The sequence below is a fragment of the Oncorhynchus nerka genome, linkage group LG3, assembly GCF_034236695.1.
Source record: "Oncorhynchus nerka isolate Pitt River linkage group LG3, Oner_Uvic_2.0, whole genome shotgun sequence".
NCBI classification, from domain to species: Eukaryota; Metazoa; Chordata; class Actinopteri; order Salmoniformes; family Salmonidae; genus Oncorhynchus; species Oncorhynchus nerka.
The window spans coordinates 6,886,318-6,898,302 of NC_088398.1; the positions used below are offsets into that span (position 1 = coordinate 6,886,318).

The 11,985-nt window shown below is 46.7% G+C and overlaps 1 pseudogene; it reads left to right on the forward strand.

The window, feature by feature from the left end:
- Window positions 1–7,267: 7,267 nt before the first annotated feature.
- On the forward strand, window positions 7,268–10,667 carry LOC115142011 (protein Wnt-4-like; annotated as a pseudogene).
- Window positions 10,668–11,985: the final 1,318 nt, after the last annotated feature.

The following is an 11,985-nucleotide window of genomic DNA, read 5'->3' on the forward strand; positions in this document are numbered from 1 at the left end:
CATGGTACACATGGCATAGTCTTAAATACACACCACAACACAATAGGTTTGCCACACACATGTGATTGTTCTGGACCCACAGGGATACCAGAAACATGTACTGCTTGTGTCAATGATGGACTGCTGTGTCACATGTTAGGCATCTGTCTCTGGACTCAACAGAACAATTTATGGGATGGCACAGTACAGTTGGGGTCCATTGTCCCCATAGCCCTCACAGCATGCAGTGCTGTGGACACGGTAGAGAAAATTAGAATGTGAAACAGGGTCAACATTGCATTGACAGCCACAGAGAATTCAACCATATAGAAGAGCATCTAAAGCAGTGGTTCCCAACAAGGGGTAGTAGGACTCCTGGGGGTACCTAAGCCTATCCACAGGGGGTACTTAAGAAGACTCATCAGACCATAGGCCTACTGGAAAAATGCACATGAGGGGGTACTTCAGGGGTACTCCGGGCAGAGCAAAATTCAGCTGGTGCTACAGTAGCTGAAACAGGTTGGAAACCACAGATCGAAAGTATATACAGATGCATTCAGTCTTGAATTGGGCAACAGATGGTCAATAGATTGCATGACCAGGAATGTTAATATTTTGATGCCGTGTTTTCAAACACACTACCTGACCGCATTGGCATGTTTTTATTTTGTATTTTATTTAACATTTAACTATCAAATAAAACAAAATGTTATTAGTCACATGCGCCGAATACAGCAGGTTTGAAATGCTTACTTATGAGCCCCTAACCAACATTGCAGTTTAAAAAAAATACGGATAAGAATAAGAAATAAAAGTAACAAGTAATTAAAGAGCAGCAGTAAAATAACAATAGCGAGACTATATACAGGGGGGTACCGGTACAGCGACAATGTGCAGGGGCAATGGTTAGTTGAGCTAATATGTACATGAAGGTAGAGTTATTAAAGTGACTATGCACAGCTGATAGGCAAGCCAGTTAAGAGGTTAAGAACAAATTCTTATTTACAAAGATGGCCTACCCCAGCCATACCCTAACCCGGGCGACGCTGGGCAATTGTGCGCAGCCCTATGGGACTCCCAATCACGGCCTGTTGTGATACAGCCTGGAATTGAACTAGGGTCTGTAGTAACCCTTATGTGGTGGCACCTTGTGGCATCTTGTGACAACTACAGATGTAAAAAAGGGCTATATACAATTAGATTTGATTAATTGATCGATTGATTTATACCCTAATCTGTTAGGACTGAATCAGTGATAAGAATCAAGTCATCTGGGATATGTGTGATGGATGCATTGTGTTTACATGGATGGACTGTGGACTGTCATGCATCACTCAATCACGGCCTGTTGTGATACAGCCTGGAATCAAACCAGGGTCTGTAGTGACATCTCTAGCACCGAGATGCAGTGCCTTATACCGCTGCCCCACTCGGGAGCCCTGTAGACAGAAACATTTAAAACACCTTGTGACAACTGCAGATGTAAAAAAGAGCTCTATCAATTAGATTTGATAGATTGATTTATACCCTAATGTGTTAGGACTGAATCAGTGATAAGTTTCAAGTTATCTGGGATATGTGTGATGGATGCATTGTGTTTACATGGATGGACTGTCATGCATCACTCTGAATGGTTGGACTTTTCTAGATGGCAGACAATAGAATGGTATCATGTTCGTGTGTGTATGTGCGTGCATTTCTTACCTCCCTCTCTCACCATCCCCTTCAGGTCTCTGCAAGTAAATTCTTCATAGCCCAGTGTTCCTGAAACCAAACACGGTTCATTTTGTGACTTTGTTACTGTATCGCTGATATTGATTTATCAGTAGTACATTATCAGCATATCAACCAGGCTTTTGCACCACTGTAAAGTTTATATCCTGCTTTATTTCCAGAGGAAATAAGCAGACGAAGAAAATTCAATTGTTGAAGGTTAAATACACCCACGAAACACACAGGAATCCAGAAAAAAGGGGCGGGCGAGCAGGCAGATCCTTCAAAACGTAGAACCTGTCCAGTAGATATATCTTCTGGTGCTGTACTAAATAGCTTGGGATCCTACTCCCTCTACAGGTCAAGTGCACTGACTGTGCCCTGGATGCAAGAGACCCTACACCAGAATAATCTCCGCCTGGGTGGGGTTTAATTAGTTATGTTTCTACTGGGGTAATGGTCAATTGAAATTCAGATTGTTTTTATTGTTGAGCTGTAAAGTGTATGTCTTCCAGGTATGACTGTTATTGCTCAAAAGGAGTTGCCACACCAAACCTGGAGGGAACCCATTGTCTCTCTACACCTGTCTGCCAGCCATTACTCTCTCTGCCTTTCTGACTGCACACCTCATAACATTTCCCCTCGCCATGACCCCAAGCCCCAATGTCAGACCATTTTCTGTTGTCTGCGATTGGATGCTCCGTTACCCCCCCAAACCCATACACCCCCCCTTCCATTTCATAACACCTGAATCCCATAGTATTCACAGCACCCTACACACAAACACACGCATGCACACGCACGCACACACACACATACACATTCCACTCTTATGCCCCATACCCGCTCAACCCACACATTCCACTCTTATGCCCCTATACCCACTCAATCCACACACACACACACACATTCCACTCTTATCCCTCCCCCTATGACCGCTCAACCCACACACTCCCCTAGCTTCCCTGTCTCAGGCCCCTGCCTGACAACCTCTCTAACCCATAATGCTCACAATCACCTCCCTTCCTTTCAAAGCCACCGCCACCCCCCCCCCCCACACACACACACACTGCCTAATAACACATCAATCCCATAATATTCAGAGCCCCACACACTGTCCCCACCTCCACACATCTGCTGCTCACCCCTCTAACACATCCATCCCATAATATTCTCAGCTCCCTTCACCACCTCTCATACACAGAAACACGCTAGCTTCAGAAGAAAGCTCTCTCTCCGGTGGGTGTGCCTTTACAGTAAATGGAAAGTCAGATATGACTGCTTTGTTCATACTCAGGCTGAGAAAACAGGGAGGGAGGGAGAGAGGGAGGGAGGGAGGGAGGGAGGGAGAGAGGGAGGGAGGGAGGGAGGGAGGGAGGGAGGGGGAGAGAGAGAGAGAGGGAGGGAGGGAGGGAGGGAGGGAGGGAGGGAGGGAGGGAGGGAGGGAGAGAGAGAGGGGAGGGAGGGAGGGGAGGGAGAGAGAGAGAGGGAGGGAGGGAGAGAGGGAGAGAGAGAGAGAGAGGGAGGGAGGGAGGGAGAGAGAGAGGGAGGGAGGGAGAGAGGGAGAGAGGGAGGGAGGGAGAGAGGGAGAGTGAGAGAGTGAGAGATCAAATTTCCATCCCATAATAACCTAAGAGAAGGCTTTGCAATAGAGTTGATGGTTACCAAGGGCGACCATGGAGGAATGAGGTCAGCTGGCCATCCAGTAATAATCAGCACACTATGAGATAACAATAAGTACAGATATCTGGATGGAGTGGCAGCACAGCCCTACCTGTTATACCAGCCACATCATAATGCTATAGGGCTGAATTTATATAGCACTTTTTCAATGCTCAAAGCACTGGAACTCACGCCAATATCCACCACCAATGTGTACTCGTGCCCCATCAGTTGTATTTCTTTGTAAGATAAAAGTATCCAAGATATCATTTTTATACACAGAATTAATTCAAAGATATTGAATTTGGCCACAGTTGGCCCTTTGAGGTGCGCCGTGCATAACACCTCTGACTGCACCACCCACCTGGATGTTAGGAAACCTCTAAGAAGTTACACAAACTACTAAATAGGCACAGGTGTTGAGGTAGCTAGTTCACACCTGCAACGTGACTATAGACAATCAGAGCGTAAGTGAGGCCATCTAAGATGATAAAAAGGGCTCCAACGGGAGGAAAGACAGATCAAAAAGAGGGGATGTTATTTACGAGAGAGGGGTGAAGGGACGGAGGGATGAGCACAACGGAGGCGCCGGACGTGACAGTGGCGAGCCCATCGCCATGGCATTGCTGGGGGATACAGCGGAAGACGTCACTGAGAGAAATGGACGGACACAAAGGAGGAATACGACATGGAGTAGAGTTTAAAAAAGGAGGGAGGAGGGAAACAGAGAGAGGGACTGTTCAAACGGCGAGAGAGAGGGGTTTGGGGAGATGGAGCCAACCTAGAATTAGGTTATTTATTTGTTTGTTTGGAGAGGACCTCGTGTCACTGGGTTCAGGTAGACTATGGTATGCCATCAGATAGTGATATCATTATAGGTCGTAGGGCAGGGGTCAGCAGGGCAACAAGGGCCTCATACACCTCTTTCAACGAGTTAACCAAACATTGTTCAGCACTATTACATTAATTAAATAGGCCTATAAGTGAGTGGGCATAGGTCACCAATCCCATCCCTGGACAGCCAAAGTGTGCAGGTTTTTGTTCATACCTAGCACTAAAACACCAAAATCAACTATTGGAGATCTAACTAATAAATTAGTTAACACACACACACACACACACACAGAGAGAGAGTGCTGTACAGGACCATAAGGAAGCACCAATCCCCCCCATTGAACTCCAATATCAGACTTTCCTTCTACCCTACATCCCTGAATGTTCCTTTCGGCCCCCTTTCCCTTTACCCCTTAACCTCAGTTTAACACCCCAGTAGTTTCTCTTCATCCCTCACTCCATCCCTCCCTCCCTCCCCTCCACTTTCGTGATTTATTTGCCTCAGTTCCAATATTTGTTGCCAGTGTGTTTTCTACCCCTTGTCTAAATGTCACCCCTTCTTCTAAGACGATATAGAGAGGCAGAGAAAGAGCGAAGGAGAGGGTAAGTACGGGGGGGATAGAGGAGGGGTGTGGGGAACTCGTAAAAAGAGCAACAAAGTTTGGGAAGATTAAACATTAGGTAAGACACTTTCTCACATACATATATACACAAAAAGCCAGTGTCACAATTCCTGGACGAGGGGTGGGTGTAGTCATCTCTATATCAAATCACATTTTATTTGTCACATGCGCCAAATACAACAGGTAGACCTTACAGTGAAATGCTTACTTAAAGCCCTTAACCAACAATGCAGTTAAGAAAATACCCCCAAAAAGTACGAGATAAAAATAACAAATAATTAAAGAGCAGCAGTAAATAACAATAGCGGGGCTGTATACAGGTACCAGTACAGAGTCAATGTGTCAATGTGCGGGGGCACTGGTGTCGAGGTAATTGAGGTCATTTTGAACATGTAGGTAGAGTTATTAAAGTTGCTATGCATATATGCATAAATAATAGTAGCAGCAGCGTGGGGGGGGGGGGGCAATGCAAATAGTCTGGGTAGCCATTTGATTAGCTGTTGAGGAGTCTTATGGCATGGGAGTAGAAGCTGTTTAGAAGCCTCTTGGACCTAGACTTGGCGCTCCAGTACTGCTTGCCTTTTGGTAGCAGAGAGAACAGTCTATGACTAGGGTAGATGGAGTCTTTGACCATTTTTAGGGTCTTCCTCTGACATCACTTGGTATAGAGGTCCTGGATGGCAGGAAGCTTGGCCCCGGTGATGTACTGGGCCGTACACACTACCGTCTGTTGTGCCTCGCGGTCGGAAGCCGACCAGTTGCCAAACAAGGCAGTGATGCAACCCGTCAGGATGCTCTCGATGGTGCAGCTGTAAAATCTTTTCAGTTTCCTGAGGAGGAATAGTTTTTATCGTGCCCTCTTCACGACTCTCTTTGTGTGCTTGGACCGTGTTAGTTTGTTGGTGATGTGGACACAAAGTTGAAGCTCTCTAACCAGCTCCACTACAGCCCCGTCAATGACAATGGGGGGGGGGGTGCTCGGTCCTCCTTTTCCTGTAGTCCACAAACCTTTGTCTTGATCACGTTGAGGGAGAGGTTGTTGTCCTTGCTCCACACATTCAGGTCTCTGACCTCCCTATAGGCTGTCTCATCGTTGTCGGTGATCAGGCCTACCACTGTTGTGTCATCAGCAAACTTAATGAATATGGTGCTGGAGTCGGGCCTGGCCGTGCAGTCATGAGTGAACAGGGAGTACAGGAGGGGATTGAGCACGCACCCCTGAGGGGCCCCAGTGTTGAGGATCAGCGTGGTGGATGTGTTGTTACCTACCATTACCACCTGGGGGCAGCCTGTCAGGAAGTCAAAGATCTAGTTGCAGAGGGAGGTGTTTAGTCCCAGGGTCCTTCATCTTCTGCTGGGCATTTCTTACATGCCACAGTAACCACTGCACGTTTCAGTCAAACACACAATGTAGCATCAGTGAGAACCTGTAGCTAGGACCACTGAATGAACAGAGACATATTCTGACAGGTGCTTTTAATGTTCTTAGAAACTGGTGAAACAAACAAACAAACACACACACACGCACGCACACACGCATGCATGCTCTAAATGAACCATTCAGCATAATTCTGTTTAGCTCTCCCTCTCTCCAGTCCAGGTCACATATTATATTATGTCTTGTGCTTAACATGCACAATGGAAACCATGCCATTCATCAGTGTTAATGTACTGCAGTGTAACCATTACACAGTGTCCCCTCCCTCTGACTGACACCCTACATCTCTTCTCTCTCTCTCTCTCTGCCTCCCTCACTCTCTCCCTCCTTTATAACCCATCACTCCCATCTCACCATTCTCACTTTCTTTCGGTCTTTTACGGGACTGGACACACATTCGTTTTCTTAACGAGGGGAAGCAACCAAGGGACAAACAGCAGAGAGGAAAAATGCTTTTTTACATATTTACCTATCCAAATCTTAGGGGCTTGTTTGGATGGTGACTTTCCCTCACTTTTGTTCTTTGTGTTATAATATTAGTCTCTTTCTCTCTCTCAAACATTTTCTAGAGAGAGAGAGAGAGAGAGAGAGAGAGATAGAGGGGAATCAGACAAACAAAAAGTGTCAATTTTGATCACTGTCTGCCAAATCATTGTAAAAAGTAATTTTATTTGGTCAAGAACCATACTATTTGGATATGACCTTTTTTATTTTCTAATTGAGTTGTTTTTAGACGTGTACCTGGATAACTTTACATGACAATACCTTCCTATAGGCATGTTTCTGCTATCACAGAGGTGGAAATTGTTCATCTATAACATTGATACCGTTCACTGAGAAATTTGATTTGATTTTCAATCTGGTCAGACACATTTCCAAAGAGAAAAACTACTGGACAGTGCTGGACATGAACTGGTAAGAACCCACATTTATTACTAAGTGGTACTCATCCAGAGAACTTGTTATGTATTATACATAGCATTTTTCAAAGAAAATGAAATAGCACCCTCATCTACAGTCTTGATCACAGACCTGATGGTTGTGAATAAGTTGTAAGAGGGAGAGATGAGCTTCTCCGACAAAACACATTACTTAACTAACCAGGTCGACCTTCTCCTATCTGCAGATATGAGGGGATCATCCCCAAGCTCGGAACCAGAAACATAGAACTAACTGACACACTGACGGACAACGAGGCTTAACCGTGGAAACGGGCAGACTGCCGCCCAAGGACACTCACTGACCCCGGAGACGGACAGACAGACAGTCTGATGCCAACTGTCTCCGCTGTCAATCTCACGGCACAACTCCTCCTGCTGTTGCTATGGGCAACCCACCCGACCATGGCAACCAACTGGCTGTAAGTCTGGCGTTCTGGGAGGGAGAGAAAGAGAGTTTGTTTGTCATGCTATAACTTTTAAAAGATGGTGACGTGCCTCTAAATCTCTTTCTGTCGCTCCCCTTTCTCTCTTTGTCTCTCCCTTGCTGACCTTTTCTCTCTTGTCCTCTCTCTCTTTCTCCCTCCCTTCACTGTGTCTTCTCTGTCCCTTTTGTCTGCTGGTGTTTCTCTTGTCCTCTCTCCCTTCACTGTGTCTTCTCTGTCTCTTTTGTCTGCTGGTCTTTCTCTTGTCCTCTCTCTCTCTTCCTTCACTGCGTCTTCTCTGTCCCTTTTGTCTGCTGGTGTTTCTCTTGTCCTCTCTCCCTCCCTTCACTGTGTCTTCTCTGTCCCTTTTGTCTGCTGGTGTTTCTCTTGTCCTCTCTCCCTTCACTGTGTCTTCTTTGTCCCTTTTGTCTGCTGGTGTTTCTCTTGTCCTCTCTCCCTTCACTGTGTCTTCTCTGTCCCTTTTGTCTGCTGGTGTTTCTCTTGTCCTCCCTCCCTTCACTGTGTCTTCTCTGTCCCTTTTGTCTGCTGGTGTTTCTCTTGTCCTCTCTCCCTTCACTGTGTCTTCTCTGTCCCTTTTGTCTGCTGGTGTTTCTCTGTCCTTCTCTTTCTCTCTCTGAAACCCTGTCCCATGTGTTCTCTCCTCTTTCACCCATCATTGGCTCTTTCGCCCCTTCTCTTCCTCTATCTCACCCCTTCTCGCCATTTATACCCTCGCTCTCCCTCAATCCCCATCTCCCCACTTTCTCTATCTCCCCCTCTGCCCCTCCCCTCTCTCTCCTGCATCGTCCCCTCTCCCTCTCAGCTCCCTGGCGAGGATGCCGCGCTCGCGGCCCGTGTCGGGTGCTTCCCCCTGTGGGCGGCTGAGGGGACTGTCCGTGGGGCAGGTGGGGGTGTGCAGGGCGCGGGGAGAGGTCATGGAGTCTGTGCGCAAGGCAGCCGAGATGGTCATAGAGGAGGTATGAGCCTGGGGCAGAACTGTCATCGGTTGTGTTACAAAAGAAGTGAAGTCCGTGTGGAAGAGTTTCTTTAAGATCAACCATTGACTTTCTCAAGATCATCTTCAATCAGCATCATCAGCGCTGTTGTTACAGTCATCTTCAACATCATCATCAGCGCTGTTGTTACAGTCATCTCCAACATCATCATCACCAAAATCATCTTCTTCAACTGATATCCATATCAATCAGTGTGGAGGAGTGTCATCATTAACCTCCTCATCATTTGTATTTATTATTATTATGATCTTTCTTCTTCCTCTTTAACCAGCATCATTAACATCCCCTCATCTGTACTCAGTAAAGTATTAAACAATTGCACCAGTTTGACCAAAGTTCACTCTCCTCAGCACCTATGTAAAATGTCTATCTGCCTGTCTATATGAACCCCGAACCCTTGGTCCCATTGGCTTGGCTGTTGGTCTGATCAGTGCCAGCACCAGTTTCGTAATCGCCGTTGGAACTGCTCCACCACCCCACGTGGAGTCAACGTGTTCGGTAGAGTCATGAGCCAAGGTGAGGACAGCAGGGCCTCTCTAGTTACCACTGGAAATCTGTGGTTGTACCACAGTCATTAACATGCTGGTAACCGTTGATTCTACATGGCTGAAATCAGAAGGACATGTGATGACATGGTAAATGACTCAATTGCTGTCTTGAACTCTTCTATAAACCAGGCACCCGTGAGGCAGCCTTTGTGCACGCCCTGTCCTCGGCGGCGGTAGCGGTTGCAGTGACGCGAGGCTGCAGCCGGGGGGAGCTAGAGCGGTGTGGCTGCGACAGGAAGGTCAGAGGGGTCAGTCCCGAGGGTGAGTCTGGGGTGTGGGCCTCTGATCCTCTGTCTATGCTTGTGTCTAGACATCGGTCTATATGGCTGTCTCTCTTTCTGTCTGTCAGTTAAACTTTGTCTCTATTGTCTTGAAATACATAATTGGAAAATGTGCAGATGCTATCAACATCTTTCTGTCTGTCCTGCAGGTTTCCAGTGGTCTGGGTGCAGTGATAACCTGTCATATGGTGTGGCCTTCTCCCAGACCTTCGTGGATGAGACGGAGCGTGCCAAGGGGATGTCGGCAGGGCGACCCCTCATGAATGTCCATAACAACGAGGCTGGACGGAAGGTTGGTGGCGGTGGGGCACTCTGATGACATCATCAATCTTCACTTCTATCATCTTTTTTCCTTGTTTCCTTTGACTTCCTGATTGTTCTTTTACATTCCTCCATCCCCAGGCTATCCTCCATAACATGCAGGTGGAGTGTAAGTGTCATGGTGTCTCGGGATCCTGTGAGCTGAGGACCTGCTGGAAAGTCATGCCCCCATTTCGGCGCGTCGGTGCCGTGCTGAAGGAACGCTTTGATGGAGCCACAGAGGTACAGCCATATATTTGGGATATCATCTTCATTATTCATTTAATAGGTGACAAACCATTGGAAATTAGTGTTTTTTACTGCTTCCAGTCTATTCAAAATCTCTAACATTCAACAAATACCCCCACTCACCCAGGTGCGTCTGTCCCGTATCGGCTCCAGGACAGCCCTGCTGCCCCGGGACCCCCAGGTCAAACCTCCTGCCGCCAGGGACCTGGTGTACCTCGCTGTCTCGCCAGACTTCTGCCGTCTCGACCCCGACAATGGGATCCCCGGGACAGCTGGCCGACGCTGTAACGGTGAGATTCAGTCACATCAGCAGCACTGGGATAAAAAGCATTTACCTTTTATTAGGTGATCAGGCTGTTTTGTATGTTCACATCCTTATTTCCTTTCCTCTACCTCGTCTACATCCTCCCCTCCCAGGCACCTCCCGGCTGGCCCCAGATGGCTGTGAGCTGGTGTGTTGTGGGCCAGGGTACCGGGCAGGCCGGGCCGAGGTGGTGCAGCGCTGCTCCTGTAAGTTCTCCTGGTGCTGCTCGGTCCGCTGCCAGCAGTGCAAGAACACAGTGATGATCCACACCTGCCGAGAGTGAACCCAGTCTATGCAGAACCCAGAGCACGGAGCAGACACGCAAGAACCTTACACATGTCCAGACACTCTAGAACACAGCCCAGACACTCCAGAACACAACCCAGGCACTCCAGAACACTAGCCAGACACAACACTGTCCAGACACTCTAGAACACAACACTACCCAGACATTCTGGAACACTACTACAACTACCAGACAAGTGGAGGCTGCTGAGGGGAGGACGGCTCATAATAACGGCTGGAACAAAGTAAATGGAATGGCTTGTATTTGATACCATTCCACTAATTCCGCTCCTGCCATTACCACGAGCCCGTCTTCCCCAGTTAAGGTGCCACCAACCTCCTGTGGACCAGACACTCTAGAACCAGGGTTCCCAACCTAGGATGCGCCAACGTTTCTTTGGGGGGGGGGGCAGGACCTTCCTTGACTTGAGGGTTATATATTTTTTAATTGTTTATACCTATCTAAAACAACGCATCCATCTGTGAAGCTTTAGGCTAGAAACAAACTGTAAAATGCCCGAGGGAGATGCGAATATAGGAATATCTTTGGTTTGTCTCCATGACATTCAGAATCTGAATCTGAAATTGGACTTTGCTTGGGAAGTAATCTTATACAATGTGTGACTCTGTCGCTATCAATTGATCTATTCACATTCTGTAAAATATAATATGTATAATTAAATTGAGGTTGATATACATTTTAATAAAACATATTTGGTAGTGGAATAACATTGTGGGAAATCGGGTCAAGACTTTATTTTCCTTATGCTTTATTATTATAATCATTAAATAGCCTACCTAAAATCCTAGGTCCCTGAAATTAAACAAAGTTACATTTTTCAAACGTGAAAAGTGGGGCCCTGGGGGAAAAGGTTGGGAACCGCTGCTGTAGAATATTGTCCAGACCTGGTAGAACAACACTTTGATGACATGTTCTACAAAACTGACCTGACATACACTTTAAGACTCTGACAAGAACCGTGTGGATAGTATAAGCCAGTGCATTATGACAGAAACCTCTGCAAGGGAAGGCAGAAAGGGTGGAATGACCTCACCCATTACCTCTAACGCCAGAAAGTAGACATACTAACAAGCATGGAGAAAGGAAACTCCCTGCATAGAGCAATATTCACACTCCCATTGAACATATTACACTCATGATGTACTCTTTCAACCTAAAAGGAACTATAATGCAACATTGCAAGTCAGCGTCCTACACTGTGTAGGTGATTGTCTAGATCATAATGGCACACAGCCTACAGCGAGCACACACACACACACAATTCAACTGACAAAGCGTTTAAAGCCGAAATTAACCTCAACTAACAGGGAAATTATTACAGCCCTTTTCTTAAATGCATTTGATTTCAGTATAGTAGGTAGTTGCAAA